The 15,884-nt window shown below is 42.5% G+C and overlaps 1 pseudogene; it reads left to right on the forward strand.

Moving 5' to 3' along the window:
- LOC103675827 overlaps nucleotides 1-14,269 on the forward strand; it is a 26,741-nt pseudogene extending 12,472 nt beyond the window's left edge.
- The last annotated feature ends 1,615 nt before the right edge of the window (nucleotides 14,270-15,884 follow it).

Genomic DNA, 15,884 nt, shown 5'->3' on the forward strand with positions numbered 1-15,884 from the left:
ATATATATATATATATATATATATATATACTTCTATCCAATAATTTTGCTTCTAGGACTCTATTTTAAGGAAATAATCAGAATACAGGAAATTTCATACACAAAAATATTCCTTATATCCTTTTTTATGGTACTCTTGAGTGTTGAAAACAACTCAAATATTTACCTTTAGTTGAATGAATTATGGTTCATCTATGATGGAATATTTTATAGTCCTGAAAAAGTGTGTTTACAAAGAATAGGAATACTTTATATATATGCACATTGTACAAATACTAATTCTAGGCTGAATCAAGATTTCAAAAAATATATATAACCTCTTTATGCCCATTTATACATACCAAACTCTCAGAAATTGTGCATAAATATTTAGATGGCATAACAACTTTATTAAAAAGCATAAGCATCATTTATTTTATTTTTGTATTTACCTAGCTCAGTAAAACCTTGCCACTTGAAGCTAAATATTTTCCCTCTATGTTTAGCTCAACTTTTGTTCCCAAGAAGTTATGCTTAAAGATTTGTAGCTATACGAGTCTGCGATACATGCTGAATTACTACTGGAGCTGCAGCTGTAAACTGAGTGACTGTGGGTGATGCCCTTGTCCCTAAAGGCTATAAGGGACTTTGACAGAACCCAATAGCGTGGCAGCACTGCCACTGGTCCTGGAACTTATGGTACTTGGATTTTAGTCCTGATACAGATGAGACTTCTTTTTTTTAAAATTTATTTATATATTTTTAAATTTTACTTATTTTTTTTAAGTAATCTCTGGGTGCCTGGGTGGCTCAGTTGGTTAAGCAACTGCCTTCGGCTCAGGTCATGATCCCGAGGTCCTCGGATCGCTCCCCGTGTCAGGCTCCCTGCTCGGCGGGGAGCCAGCTTCTCCCTCTGCTTGCCGCTCCCCCTGCTTGTGAGCGCGCTCTCTCTCTCTCCCCCCCATCAAATAAATAAATAAAAATCTTTTTTTAAAAAAAAGTGATCTCTATGCCCAACGTGGGGCTCAGACTCACGACCCTGAGATCAAGAGTCGCATGCTCTACCGACTGAGCCAGCCAGGCGCCCCCAGATGAGACTTCTTAACATTACATTTTGTTCATTCATCTAAAGTGCTTAAAGTGAATTCATGGCAGAAACCTCAATAAAGGCCAATGTAGAAAGATGTTCTTATGTCGGTGTTTAAAATATATGTGGGAGATATACTGAAGATGGTGGAGGAGTAGGGGACCCTAAGTTTCCCTTGTCCCTTGAATACAGCTAGATGGTCATCAAATCATTCTGAGCACCTGTGAAATCAATTGGATATCCGAGAAAAGAAATGCTGCAATTCTACACTTAGAAAAGTGACCACTTTTTGGAAGGTAGGAGGTGCAGAGAATTGACTGTGGGGTGATATATTGGAGGATATGGTGGAGGGGAGGCTACTGCAAAGGATTATAAGCAGCGGAGTGCAAAATCGGAACTTTTAGAAGTCGGCTACAGTGGGGTAAGCCCCGGCTTAAAGGTGCTCGGGTGGCGAAGTGGGGTGAAATCCCAGGTGGGACTGTGTTGTCTCAGGATCCCCGGGGTCACAAGAATAACAGGGTGCCTGAGGGCCACAGAGCTCGCAGGCATAGGAGCTGGGAAGCCGGCTGAAACAGAGTGCCTAGGTGCCGGCATTCTGCTGTGTGTTGCCATAAACTGTGTACTCCTGCACGGTTGTGGGACCACTTTACCAGCAGGGGTCCAGCAAAAGATAGAAGCGTGGTGAGATCCTCCTCCCTTGTTCGGGAGGAACTGGGTGGGTTCACACCACAGGAGTCTGTAAAATTCAGAGATTTGAAACTTAGTTGCATGCCTAAGATAAAAAAGCGCTGTCAAAGGCGGGGTGAACACAGAGCTCAGATGGAAACTGGGGAGGCAAGAGTGATTGACTGCTTTTCTGTGAGAGATCACTAAAGAGTGGGGGGCACAAACTTTCAGCTTTGGGGCTAGAGGGCGGGACGCTGCCGTTTTTCATCCTGCCCATCGGTGCTGAAAGCCTTCAGGGAGCAAAACAGCACCACCTAGTAGAATCTGGAGGCGCTTACACTGACCCTGGCCCCCTGGCAAGAGAGGCGCATTTCGCATTTCCGCCTGGGCAAGGGCACAGGAGACTCAGCGCAACAGGCCCCTCGCCCAGAAGACCAGCAGGAACGACTGGTCCACACCAAGTTTCCTGATCATAGAGAGCTGCAAAGCTTCAGCTCTTGGGGAAAACAGTATACAGCATCCAAGGTTGTTTTTTTTTTTCATTCTTAAGTTTTTCAGTATTATTTGTTCAATCATTTTATTTTTTCAGTTCTTTTTTACCCTTTTTAAAATTTTTATTTATATATATATATGTTATATATATTATTTTTTGTTTCCTTTCATTGTATTTTATTTTATTTTATTTCTGTGTATGTGTGTGTGTGTGTGTGTGTGTGTGTGTATAGAACATATATGTTTTTCTTTCATTTTTATTTTGGATCTAATTTCTTTTAACAAGCAGACCAAAACACAGCCAGGATCTAGTATTTTTTTTCTTCTGTTTTGTTCCTGGTTTTATTTTTTTCTTTCTTTTTTTTTTTTCTGGTTTGTTTTGTGTTTTTTTCTGTTGTCATTGTTGTTAGTCGTTTTCTTTCTTCTGTTCTTTTCTGAACAAAATCACGAAATGGAAAAGTTCACCCCAAAAGAAAGACAGGAGGTAGTACTCACTGCCAGGGATTTAATCAATACAGATATAAGTAAGATGTATGAACTAGAATTTAAAACAACAATTATAAAGATACTAGTTAAGCTTTAAAAAGGCATAGAAGACACTAGAGACTCCCTTACTGTGGAAATAAAAGCACTAAAATCTAGCCAGGCCTAAATTAAAAAGGCTATTACTGAGATGTAGTCCCAAATGGAGACTCTAAAAAGGAGGATAAATGAGGCAGAAGAGAGAGTAGGTGATGTAGAAGATAAAATGATGGAAAATAAGGAAGCTGAAAAGAAGAGAGAATGAAAATTACTGGATCATGAAGGGAGACTTAGAGAACTCAGTGATTTCATAAAGCGAAATAATATCTGGATAAGAGGGGTCCCAGAAGATGAAGAGAGGGAGAGAGGAACAGAAGGTTTATTTGAACAAATTACAGCTGAGAACCTCCATAATCTGGGGAAGGAAACAGGCATTCAAGTCCAGGAGGCACAGAGAACGTTCCTCCAAATCAATAAAATTAGATCAGCATGTCAACATATAATAACGAAGCTTGCAAATTTCAGACATAAAGAGAAAATCTTGAAAGTAGCTTGGGACAAGAGGTCTTTAACCTACAAGGGTAGACACATAAGGGGCAGCAGACCTGTGCATGGAGACCTGGCAGGCCAGAAAGGACTGCCAGGGTACATTCAGCATGCTAAATGGGAAAAATCTGCAGCCAGGAATACTTTATCCAGCAAGGCTGTCATTCAGAATAGAAGGAGAGATAAAGAGTTTCCAGGACAAAGAAAAACTAAAGGAATCTGTGAACAGTACATCAGCCCTGCAAAAAATATTAAAGGGGATCCTTTGAGCAAAGAGAGCCCCAAAGCAATAAAGACCAGAAAGGATCAGAGACAATGTAGAGGAACAGAGACTTTACAGGTAATACAATGGCACTAAATTCATATTTTTCAATAATTACTCTGAATGTAAGTGGACTGAATGCTCCATCCGATCAAAAGACATAGGGTATCAGAATGGATAAATAAACAAGACCCATCGATATTCTGTTTACAAGAGATTCATTTTAGACCCAAAGACACCTCCAGATTGAAAGTGAGGGAGTGGAGAACCATTTATCATGCCAATGGACATCAAAAGAAAGCTGCGGTAGCCATCCTTATATCCCACAAACTGGATTTCAAACCAAAGACTGTAGTAAGACATGTAGGGGGGCACTATATCATACTTAAAGGGTCTATTCAACAAGAAAATCCAACAACTGTAAATATTTATGCCCCTAACTTGGAAGCACCCAAATATTAACCAACTTATAACAAACTTAAAGAAACTCGTTGATAATAATGTGATACTTAACACCCCACTCACTGCAATCAACAGATCATCTAAGCAGAAGATGAACAAGGAAACAAGGGCTCTGAATGACACACTGGACCAGATGGACTTCACAGATACATTCAGAGCATTTCATCCTAAAACAGCAGAATACACATTCTTTTCGAGTGCACATGGGACATTCTCCAGAATAGATCACATACTGGGTCACAAATCAGGCCTCAACCAGAACAAAAAGATTGAGATGATACCATGCATATTTTTAGACCACAATGTTATGAAACTTGAAGTCAACCACAAGAAAAAATTTGGAAGGGCCACAAATATATAGAGGTTAAAGGGCATCCTACTAAAGAATGAATGGGTCAACCAGGAAGTTAAAGAAGAATTTAAAAAATACATGGAAGCAAATGAAAATGAAAACGCGACCATTTAGAACCTTTGCGATGCAGCAAAGCTGGTCCTAAGAGGGAAGTATATTGCAATACAGTCCTTTCTCAAGAAACAAGAAAAGTCTCAAATACACAACCTAACGTTATGCCTCAAGGAGCTGGAAAAAGAACAGCGAAGAAAGCCTAAATCCAGCAGGAGAAGAGAACTAATAAAGATTAGAGCAGAAATCAATGATATAGAAACCAAAGAAACAGTAGAACAGATCAACAAAACTGGAGTTGGTTCTTTGAAAGAATTAATAAGATCAATAACCCCCTAGCCAGACTTATCAAAAAGAAAGGAGAAAGGACCCAAATAAATAAAATCATGAATGAAAGAGGAGAGATCACAACCAAAACCGAAGAAATACGATTATAAGAGATGGACATTTACGATGTTTCCATGTCTTAGCTATTGTACATAATTCTGAAATGAATGTAAGGATATGTAATATTTCTTTGGATCCCAAATTCTTAACAGCTACTTAAGTCATTGGATATATAGGTGGAAGGGTGTAAGCAGTAGGGAACAAAGCTTGTTGGACGATACGAAGAGAAATACTTTGTTTCTTCTATGTAATACCACTATCTACGGTGGAATTTCTGCATGAGTTACTTTGAAGAAAAAATTATTTTCTTAATCCCTCAGTCTCTAGTAAAGCCACCTATGTCTTGGCATTATTCTGGGAAATTATTTCTTTCCAAAATTCCTTGTCTACTGCTGGGATGCAATCAAGGGTCAAAGAAAACGACATAACTGTGAGAAGCTCTTGGTACATGTTCCCGTTGCTCGCCTTTCTGCATTCAGATTTTCTTTAAAATAATAAACTTCTCTTTCAGGAAGCTTCAAAATCTCAAGATGATTGCTCTGAGCTCCTAGGACATGTGCCCAAAAGCAAAAGGCATCTTCTTCCTCCTCAGACCTCATCCTTTTGTATGTTTGTATGGGAACTGATCAAGTTTCCTCAGAAGTGCCAAAGTCCTGCCTGGCATGTTTTGTGAAACAAGCAGGTTTTTAGTGAGATTTCACCTTCTGTCCATCACAAGTTCCTCCAGATTTCTTGCTCCCTGGGAGCTCCTGGGATCGTTCAGCTGGTTCAAGCCCTGTGTTGGGAGCAATTCCAGCCAACGTGCCTGGAATGGCACATGCTGCTTGGTCAGGTGAAGCCTCTCTTCTCTTTCTTTCCTGGAACTGACATGATTCATCCTCATCTCGGTCCCAGGTGTGTTTGAGCCTTGTGGGCAGCCTGTCTGACCTGCTTCCTTTCCCTCTGACTCCTTTCTACCACAAACGTGGTTGCCCACTTGAAGGGATTTCCATGTTGCCCTGCATTTTCTTTGGTTTGGGGTGCAGAATTTGTTTCTTTCCCCTGATGATGGCCAAGAGAAGCTTGTGAACAGGTTGAATCCTGACGCTGCCACAGCATCAAGACTGATTCAAAATGATTACAAGAGGGTGGGAAGAAGAAACCCCACAAAAACCCTTGGCAAAACTGAAGGATTTCTAGCTGGGTCTTGGTAGTTGAAACTTAGTACTCTCTCCTTCACACATCTCTAGAGTATCAGGGGCCCAGATTGCCTTCTACAATATGTGTCACACTCCAGAAACTTGCGGGTCCCCCCTCCTTTCATAGTCCAGTGTTCTTCTAAGTACTAAAGGTTTCAGTAGAGCTGTGGCTCAGAAAAAGAGATAAAAGCAGAATAACATATTTTGCAAAAACATCATAATGGGGAGGGGTTGGGATACCCCTGGACGAAGTCTTTCTGTGTATGTGTGTATGAGAAGACACCCCCTAGCATGCTTCCTGAGGTTTGGGGCAATGCCTTCTCGGCAGGAGGTGTGGGGGGTAAGGACTCTCTTTTGACTTTTTCAATACTCTCATTCATACCATGTACCCTCGCTTGTTTTATGATAATAACAATAGCCAATAGCAAAACTTCGAGAGCATTTATGTGCCAGGCATTGTAATAAGTACTTCAAAGGTATTTATGCAGCTAACAAATAACTCTATGAAGGAAATACTATTATTGCCCCAGTTTTTAGATGAGGTTATTGAGACACCGAATAATTAAATAAGTAGCCCAAGGTGACCCATCCAGTAAGGAATGGATCTGTGATGGTATCTCTGTTCACCCAGGCACCTGTGTGGCTTCTCTTGATCGAAAGTACTTTCTGCTGGTGGGTTTGGGCTAGTGTCTCCTCCTCCTTGGGATTCTGGATCTTTCTTACTCAAGCCACTGCCAGCTCTTCTGAACACCGCATATGTTCTGAGCCTATACCTTCGTGGAAAATTATTTATTTGGACTGAAACAATTTAGAAAACAACAAAAAATTTTAAATGAAGTCACACTAAGTGACACCGCTCCTAAAACAGCAAGACATCCTCCCCTTCCTTGCCACTCAGAGATGGCTTCTTTACATATTTCCTTCCAGAAACCATTTGCGATTAGCTCTCCCAACTGAGCAGCAAGAACAAAGTCAAAGCCATACTCTGGATCATCATATAAGCCATTTATAGGAGAAATTCATGATGCTAGTGTTATTTTTGTGGACAAATATACTGATCTGGAAACTTTGATTTACACAAGCTCCTCCAACCAAACACAGCCCATAAGCCAATGAAGTGTGATTCTACAAGGAAGGAACATTTATTTTTATGTACTTTATTATCTCCCTAAAAGTAAAAAAAGAATTATATTTTTGTCAGATGCTTTTCCTAAATCTCCTAAATCAGTTCACAACTCTCTCCCACTTCTCTTGGGTCTGACATGAGGCCACCCAATTTCCCAGTCAGTGCTACCAGAGAAACACCTGGGGGGAGGTGGAAGGGAGGAAGGAGAAGCAGATTTAGGAGTGATTTGCTTATGATACTGTGATAACTCCCCCTAGGAGCAGGGATGGGCACGGGAGATGGCCAAGTCTTGACTTCTGTCTCGCAAAATTCACAGACAGTAAAGGTGTTCTTTCAATAAAAGGGTCAAAGTATTGGGTTTTTTTAATTTTTTTGAGAATGATTTCTTGTTATGATGAACCAGATATACGTAAGTCCACTGTAAAACTGGAACAGTGGACAGAATATGGTTGAACTTATTTCCCTCAAGGGAAATAGAGAGAGGGTCAAACAAAGCCAATGAATGGAGAAGCCCAAGATCGGTTTGGTATAAACATAAGGATAATAGCATTTCGGCATGGATAGCTTCCGACCCCTCCCAGCAGGTATCCGCCATCATTCTATCCCTTTCTTTTCTGAAGCGTCTGCAACCGAACGGCTATTTCCTCTCTATTGCGGGTATAAGCCAACCCAACAGTATCTCTGTGGACGCGATACAAAGCCAAGAGGGAGAGGGAGAGGAAGAGAATCCCAAGCAGGCTCCATGCCCAGTGTGGACAGGCTGTGGAGCTCCACCTCACAACCCCGAGTTCATGACCTGAGCCAAAACCAAGAGTCGGAGGCTCACCCGACTGAGCCACCCAGGCACCCTAAAGGCATCTTGGTGGTGCTTTTTTAAGCACAACTTTCACTGCTGACTATGCAGCCATCTTCAAATCTTGAGAATCAAAGGAAATGGATGCCAGTGCGCCTCCCAGGGCTGCCACCATGGCTGCAGCACATAGGCCAGACCCAGCCGAACCCAAGTTGACTTGGTGGGTGGTTGGTTAGAGGTATAAGCAATAGGTTGCTAGGTTAGCTCCTTGTTGCTGGAAGGCTATCTGGCCGGCCAATCCACCCGCTCACTTGGTCTGCCCTTTCTGTGCCATCACGGCCACCACCACCAGGGACTCCTGCTCAGTGTCCAAAACAAAATGGCTGCCACATGAGATTTCTTATCGGTAGTAATTGTTTGTTGTTTTATGTCATGAGAAAATATGGGTAAGACATAAAGAAATTACAGAACTTATGTATTTTGAAGTCTTAGCAGGCACTCTTGATGTCGAATGATGATTCCATCCCCCTTGCTTGTGACTAATTTAGGAAAAGGCATGTGATGCAATTTTAATCAATGAGACATGAAGTGGTTTCTGCTTGGAGCTTCTAGAAATGTTTCCTCACTCTTAAAAAGTGGCACAAGTGAAATATCACTACCTACCTTTTCGAACCATCCCAATCCACTGGCAAAGATGTGGAGCAACTGGAATTCTACTATATTGCTGGTAGGAAAGTAAACTGGCACAACCACTCTGGAGAAGAGTTTGGCCATTTCTTATAAACATACACTTACTGTCTGACTCAGAAATCATACTCTTGGGCATTTACCCTAGACCAGGTTTTCTCAACCTCGGCACTGTTGACATCTCAGGCCCACTAACTCTTGGTTGTGGGGAGCTATTCTATCCGCTGTAGGGTATTTAGCAGCCTCCCTGATAGAGGCATCCCAGTAGATGCCAGTAGCACTCCCCTGCCCCCCAAGTTGAGACAACCAAAATTTCCTAGACATTGCCAAGTATCCCTTGGGGGGCAAAATAGCCCCTGGTTGAGAACCAAATCCCTGGAGAAATGAAACATGTTTGTCTAAAAACCTGTACCCAAATGTTTATGGAGGGTTTATTCATAACTGCCAAAAACTAGAAACGACTCAAATGTCTTTCAATGGGTAAATGAACAAGCGAACGTCGCTAAAGCCATGCAGTGGAATACTAGTCTGCAATGAAAAGGAAAGAGCCATTAATACACCCAATAAATTCAAGGGACCCCCAAAGGTATTATGCTGAGTGAAAGAAGTCAGTCTCACAACATTACACTCTGTATGATTCTATTTATACGGCATTCTGGAAAAGACAAAATTATAAGTACAGAAAACAGATCCGTGATTACCAGAAGTTAGGAATGAAGGGAAGGTGTGACAAAGGGATAACATGAGGGAAGTTGGGGGCCTGGTGGCAGAACTCTTCTATATACAGATTATGCTGGTTTTCACATGTATTAAAGCTTATAAAACTGTATATCAAAAGAATCAATTTTATTGTATGTTCATTTAAAAAGTAAAAATTTTTAAAATAAAAAGGTTAAGAAAAACCATGGCACAAAGGTTTTGGATGTTATTAAATGAGGATGTGATTCCAGGAGCTTCTATAGCCATCCTGGCCTTGACAATGTCAGTGACAGTCAACATTGGAACCGCCCCTCTCAGGACTTCTTGTGGTGTGAGATAATACATTTCCCTGATCCTGAAGGCCACTTCCAGTTTCATTTTCTATTACTTGTAGCTAAAAGCGTTTCCTCAAAAATAGATGTTAGATGTTATTATTCATCAACCTGTTAACATTTCATTTGGTTTTAAAAAGTAAACATTGAACCTCTAATAAATTATATTGAAATAATTAAATGCAATATTAATGGAGAACAAAGTAGAAGTTTTTCTTTTAATAAAAAAGATCATGAATGATAGAACCTTAATAACTCCTCACATCAATACAGCTTTTTACATCTCAAAAGCATCTTTACATCCACCATTTCACTTGCTCCTACAGATACCATATGAGTGAGGCAGGCATCATTTATCCCATTTTAGTGGTGAACACATACTCTGTAAATAATAGGTAACATGTTTATGGTCAATACCTTAACACAAAACAGTAATCAACGGTGCAGCTTTATTGTAGGAGTGTGTTGGAGGAAGTATTTTTGGATACAGGAGGCCACTGTGAGTAGTTTTTATGTTCTGAGTGAGACAGGAAACCATTAGAGGCTACAAGCAGGAGAATGATTCCAAGGATCACTCTGGCTGTTGGATTGTGAATAGACTACAAGGGACAAGCATGGAAGCAGCAGTGAATACAGACCTGAAGGAAGTATCTCCTTATGGGAGGATAAGATGAAACAGTTTAAGGAAAGGGAGAGGGTGAAAAAAGTTTCTTGAGAATTCTAGGCAGAAGGAGCTGCGAGTGCAAGGACCGTAAGGCAGCAGTGTGCTTGGTGTACTCAAAAAACCGCAAGGAAGGGGTCCCTAGGTGGCTCAGTCGGTTAAGCGTCTGCCTTCGGCTCAGGTCATGTTCTTGGGGTCCTGGGATTGAGCCCCGCATCGGGCTCCCTGCTCAGTGGGGAGCCTGCCTCTCCCTCTCCCGCTCCCCCTGCTTGTGCTTTCTTGCTATCTTTGTCACTCTCTCTCAAATAAATAAATAAAATCTTAAAAAAACCAGCAAGGAAGCCAGTGTGGCTGGAGTGGAAGGAGTGAGAGGGGAAAATATAGGAAATAAGATAGGAAGGTGGGGGGCACAGGTTAAATTTGAGGCCTACTTGTGGAAGCACGGAGGCTTGTTGGGGATTATTGATGTAAGACAGATGAAAAATGATGTTGGACTGATTGCACCTGAGTGGGAGCAGTGGCAGTGGTGAGGTGTCAGCTTCTGAATGTAATTTAGGAGGCAGACCTGACAGGACTTGCTCTGGATGGCTATAGCATGTAATACGGAACAGGAGGACAGTACAACTTTTGAGTCACCAAATCAGATCTATACATGTTTGCCTTTGTATTTTTAAAAATGTGGACTGTGCCTCTTGTGGCAGCAATGAATGTAGCACCTGGTGTTTTTTGTTTGTTTTTGTTTTTACAGATTTTTATTTATTTGAGAGAGAGAGAGCGCGCGCGAGAGCACGATCGGGGAGGAGAGGTTGAAGCAGGCTCCCTGCTCAGCAGGGAGCCCAACGAGGCTCTTGATCCCAGGACCCTGGGATCATGACCTGAGCCAAAGGCAGGCGCTTAACCGTCTGAGCCACCCAGGTGTCCCTCTAGTACCTGTTGATATCTTTGAGACATCCTCACCTTCCTAGAGGATAGGGTGAAAGAGTACTCAAAAGAAAAAAAAAAGGCAAGGAAACATGAAATAGGTAGCAAAAGATCCTGAAAACCTCAGAAGGAAATTAAATATAACAGGGACACAGATTATGCTTTCATACCCTTCCAGACTCTGAAAGAGAGAGGAAGATCTGTGAAGTAATAGTTAGTTACATAGATGGTGTTAAAAACCAGGATTTGACCTCAATATCACCAATCATTAGGGAAATACGAGATACCACCTAACACCCATTAGGATAGCTATTATAAAAAATACAGAGACAACAACTGTTGGAGAGGATGTGAAGAAATTAGAAACCTTGTGCACTGCTGGAACGTAAAATGGTGTAGCCACAATGGAAAACAGTATGGCAGTTCCTCAAAAAAATTAAACATCGAATTAGCATATGATCCGACAACTCCACTTCTTGTTATATACCCCAAAGAATTGAAAACAGGGACTTAAACATCTGTTCGTCCGCCCAGGTCCATAGTAGCATTATTCACAAGAGCTAAGAGGTAGAAGTGGGGCGCCTGGGTGGCTCAGTGGGTTAAGCGTCTACCTTCAGCTCAGGTCGTGATCCCAGGGTCCTGGAATTGAGACCCACATTGGGCTTCCTTCTCAGTGGGGAGTCTGTTCCTCTCTCTCTCTCTCCCTCCTTCATTGAGGGTTTTTATCAAGAATGGATGCTGTATTTTGTCACATCCTTTTTTTTGCATCTATGAGAGGATCCTTAACCTTTTATTAATGTGGTGTATCACACTGATTGATTTGCAGATATTGAACGACCCCTGCAGCCCATGAACAGAGCCCATTTGGATGCGGCGAATGATTCTTTTAAGGTACTGTGGATTTGATTTGCCGGTATCTTGTTGAGAATTTTTGCATCCATATTCATCAGGGATATAGGTCATCTCTAATTCTCCTTTGTAGTGGGGTCTTTGTCTGTTTTTGGACTCAAGGTAATGCTGGCCTCATAGAAGGAGTTTGGAAGTTTTCCTTCCATTTCTATTTTTCGAACAGTTTGAGAAGAATCAGTATTAACTCTTCTGTAAATGTCTGGTAGAATTCCCCTGGGAGGCCATCTGGCCCTGGGCTTCTGGGAGATTTTTGATGACTCATTCCATTTCTTTGCTGGTTATGGGTCTGTTCAAATTTTCTATTTTTTTCCTGTTCCAGTTTTGGTAGTTTGCATGTTTCTAGGAATTTATCCATTTCTTCCAGATTGTTCAGTTTGTTGGCATATAATTTTTCATAATATTCTCTTATAATTGCATTTCATTGGTGTTGGTTGTGATCTCTCCTCTTTCATTCATGATTTTATTTATTTGGTTCCTTTCTCTTTTGTTTTTCATAAGTCTGTGTAGGGGTTTTTCAGTTTTAATAAGTGTTTCAAAGAATCAGCTCTTAGTTTCATTGATCTGTTCTACTGGTTTTTGTGTGTGTTTCTATATCATTTATTTCTGCTCTACTCTTTTTCGTTTCCCTTCTCCTGCTGGCTCTAGGTTTTATTTGCTCTTCCATTTCTAGTTCCTTTAGGTGTAAGGTTAATTTGTGCATTTAAGACTTTTCTTGTTTCTTGGTACTTTCCTGTTGCAGTATACTTCCCTCCTAGGATCATCTCAAAGGTTTTGGATGTTGCATTTTCATTATCATTTGCTTTCATGTATTTTTAATTTCTTCTTTAATTTCCTGGTTAACCATTCATTCGTCATTAGGATGTTCTTTAGTTTCCATGTATTTGTGGTCTTTCCTAATTTTTTCTTGTGGTTGACTTCAAGTTTCATACCATTATGGTCTGAATAGATGCATAGTATGATCTCAATCTTTTTGTACTTGAGGGCTGATTTGTGACCCAGTATGTAATCTGTTCTGAAGACTATATCATGTGAACTCGAAAAGAATGTGTATTCTGTTGCTTTAGGATGAAATGTTCTGAATACATCTGTTAAGCCCATCTGGTCCATGGCGGCCTGAGTGACTCGGTTGGTTTAGCTCAGTCATGATCTCAGGATTGTGGGACCGAGGCCCTCCTAGGGCTCCACTCTGGGCATGGAACCTGCTTAAGACTCTCTCTTTCCCTCTCCCTCTGCCCCTCTCAGCACCCCCCCCCCCCCCCCGGAAACAAAACAAAACAAAACAAAAGGAAACTGGATCCTATTTCCCCTAGAGCTGAAGCTTTGCAGCACTCTATGATCAGCAGACTTGGTGTGTGGGAGGGGTTCATACTGGTCGTCTGGGGAGTGGGACTTGGGGCGCGCTGATTCTCGGGCTGACTTGCCCTCTCGGAAATGCACTGGCAGGGCACAGGGGGGTCGGGGTTTGGTGTAAGCAGCTCTGGTCTCCACTTGGTGGTGCTGTTTTGCTCACTTAAGTTGGTCAGTGCCGATGGGCGGCAGGGGGCAGCAGGGGGCGGCGGGAATGGTGTTACTCTGCGGTCTTGTTCTCGGAGCGCCCACCAGTCTTCCGGAAGCCCTCACAGAAGAGTAATCACCCGTGTTGCGTCCCCGGCTTCCACCAGATCCCTACCTGCGTCTGAGCTGTCCGTCTGCCAGGCGGCACAGTACTCCTGTGTTTTAGCTCAGGCATGTGGCTGGGTTTCAAAACCCCAAATTTCGGAGATCGGCTTGGCACAGACCTGTGCTGATCCTCTGGGGGAGAGTCTCGCTTCGCTGTTTGCCAGGTGCCAGCACGTCCCAGAGGCTGGCCGAGGCGGCACAGCGGCTCGGGGTTTATGGTAAAGCACAGCAAAAAGCCAGCACCAAGGTTCGCCGGTCAGCCGGCATCCCTGTTCCTGTTAGTGATCAGAGCAGCTCAATGGAGCCTGCCGGGTCTTTTGTCCCCAGCAAGGCCAAGCCATCTCTCCCAAATGCACCCCAAACAGGGCAACAGTTTCTTCCCCTGCGACGCAGGGGATCCTCAGACAAGGGTGCCCACTCCCCGGGGGCCGCCCTCCTTCCCCACCAGAGATCCCCTAAGCCGGCCAGTCGAGGCCCTGACGATGGCGCGGACCTCTAAAACTTCAGACTTTCACTTCATTGCTTTTAATGCAGTATTCAGCCCCCTTTTCCTTTTCCTAGTCAGTGGTTTTGGGGAAGAGTTTTTTTCTCGGGCAATCCCCTTTGCATATTTTCACTCTCTCTGTCTCTTGCTCCTCTCTCTGTGACCGGGGCTCCCTCCCCTCTGCTTTCTCCCCCAAATTAACTCTCTGCAGCTCCCACCTTCCACGATGTGGCCAGGTTTGTTTTTTAATCTCTCGTTGTGCAGTTTGTTCTCTCAGACCTTGAATGGATTTCTCGGGTGTTCAGAAAGATTTGATATTTATCTAGCTGTGTTCAAGGGACGAGGCAAGCTTAGGGTCCCCCTACTCCTCAGCCGTCTTAGCCGCCTCCTAATTTTAATTTTTCCAGTAAACACATTCTTTAATAGCAAAACTAAAAGTGACGAAGTTTGTCCTCAAATGATTACAGTCTGGAAGACTCCGGTGTGGGTCTTTGACAGATTTGCAGGCATTTCCAGCTTATTCCAAAGCAGTTCGCTTCCAAGGCAGTGCTCTTTATATTTTAATGCACATACAAACAGGGATCCTGTCAACATGTGGGTTCTGGTTCATCTGGTCTGGGGTGGGGAAGCTGATAGTTTGCATTTCTTACAAGCTGAACCAGTGTTTCAACCTAAGAAGGAACAGTAATTTTTTAAATTTAAATTCAATTAATTAACATATAATGCATTATTTGTTTCAGGGGTACAGGTCTGTGATTCATCAGCCTTATATAACACCTGGTGCTCATTACAACACATACAGAGTAATTTATTTTGAACAGAGGCAGCTGGTTCTTTGTGACTATGTGAAAGGACTTTGTCCGACAGCTGTGGTCCTAAATTTATGAATGCACTTAGCTATTCCTCAGTGTGGGAGTGTTATTTTAGTGGAACTGGCACAAAAGTGAAGAGTAACAATTAAGGAAGAAAAGGAAAGGCGAACATTGCTAAGTTTAAGGACTCAGAAGAATGTGATCGGTACAGGCAGTATTTGGGTCAAGCTGGCTGCTATTTTGATGCTCCTCAAATCACATCATATGAGGCCTTCCTACAGGCAAAAGAAGCTCTCTTCGAAATAGGACATGAGCATCTCAGACAGCTCCAGACCAACACCTGATCTACAAACCCAAGTGGCTGTGGCAAGTTTGTCTTTCTAGCCCTATGCTCAGGCCAAGGAAACGGCAGCACTTCCCACTGTGGTTCTGGTGTTTCGGAAATATTATCTCCGTCACTAGCAAGTCTCACAATTCTGCAAGGTAGGTATTCTTGTCCTCATTTTGCACTTGTAGAAACTGAGATTCAGTTAGATTAAGCAACTTGTCCATGGTCACTGTGGTGGGCAGAATAATGTTACTTTCCATGGCAAGAAGAGACTCGGCAGATACAGTTAAGGGTGTTGTGAGGAAGAAATTATTCTGGATCATCGGAGCGGACCCAATGCAACGACACAGGTGTTTATAAGAGGGAGGCAGAAGGGTCAGAGGGAATAGTCGAAAATGGGATGATGGAAGCAAGAGGTTGGAGTGATAGGAGGAAGGGGTCCTGAGCCAACAACTGTAGGCAGCCCCTAGGAGCTGAAAAAGGCAAGGAA

Source organism: Ursus maritimus (genome assembly GCF_017311325.1).
Source record: "Ursus maritimus isolate PB19 chromosome X unlocalized genomic scaffold, ASM1731132v1 scaffold_X1, whole genome shotgun sequence".
In the NCBI taxonomy this organism is placed as follows: domain Eukaryota; kingdom Metazoa; phylum Chordata; class Mammalia; order Carnivora; family Ursidae; genus Ursus; species Ursus maritimus.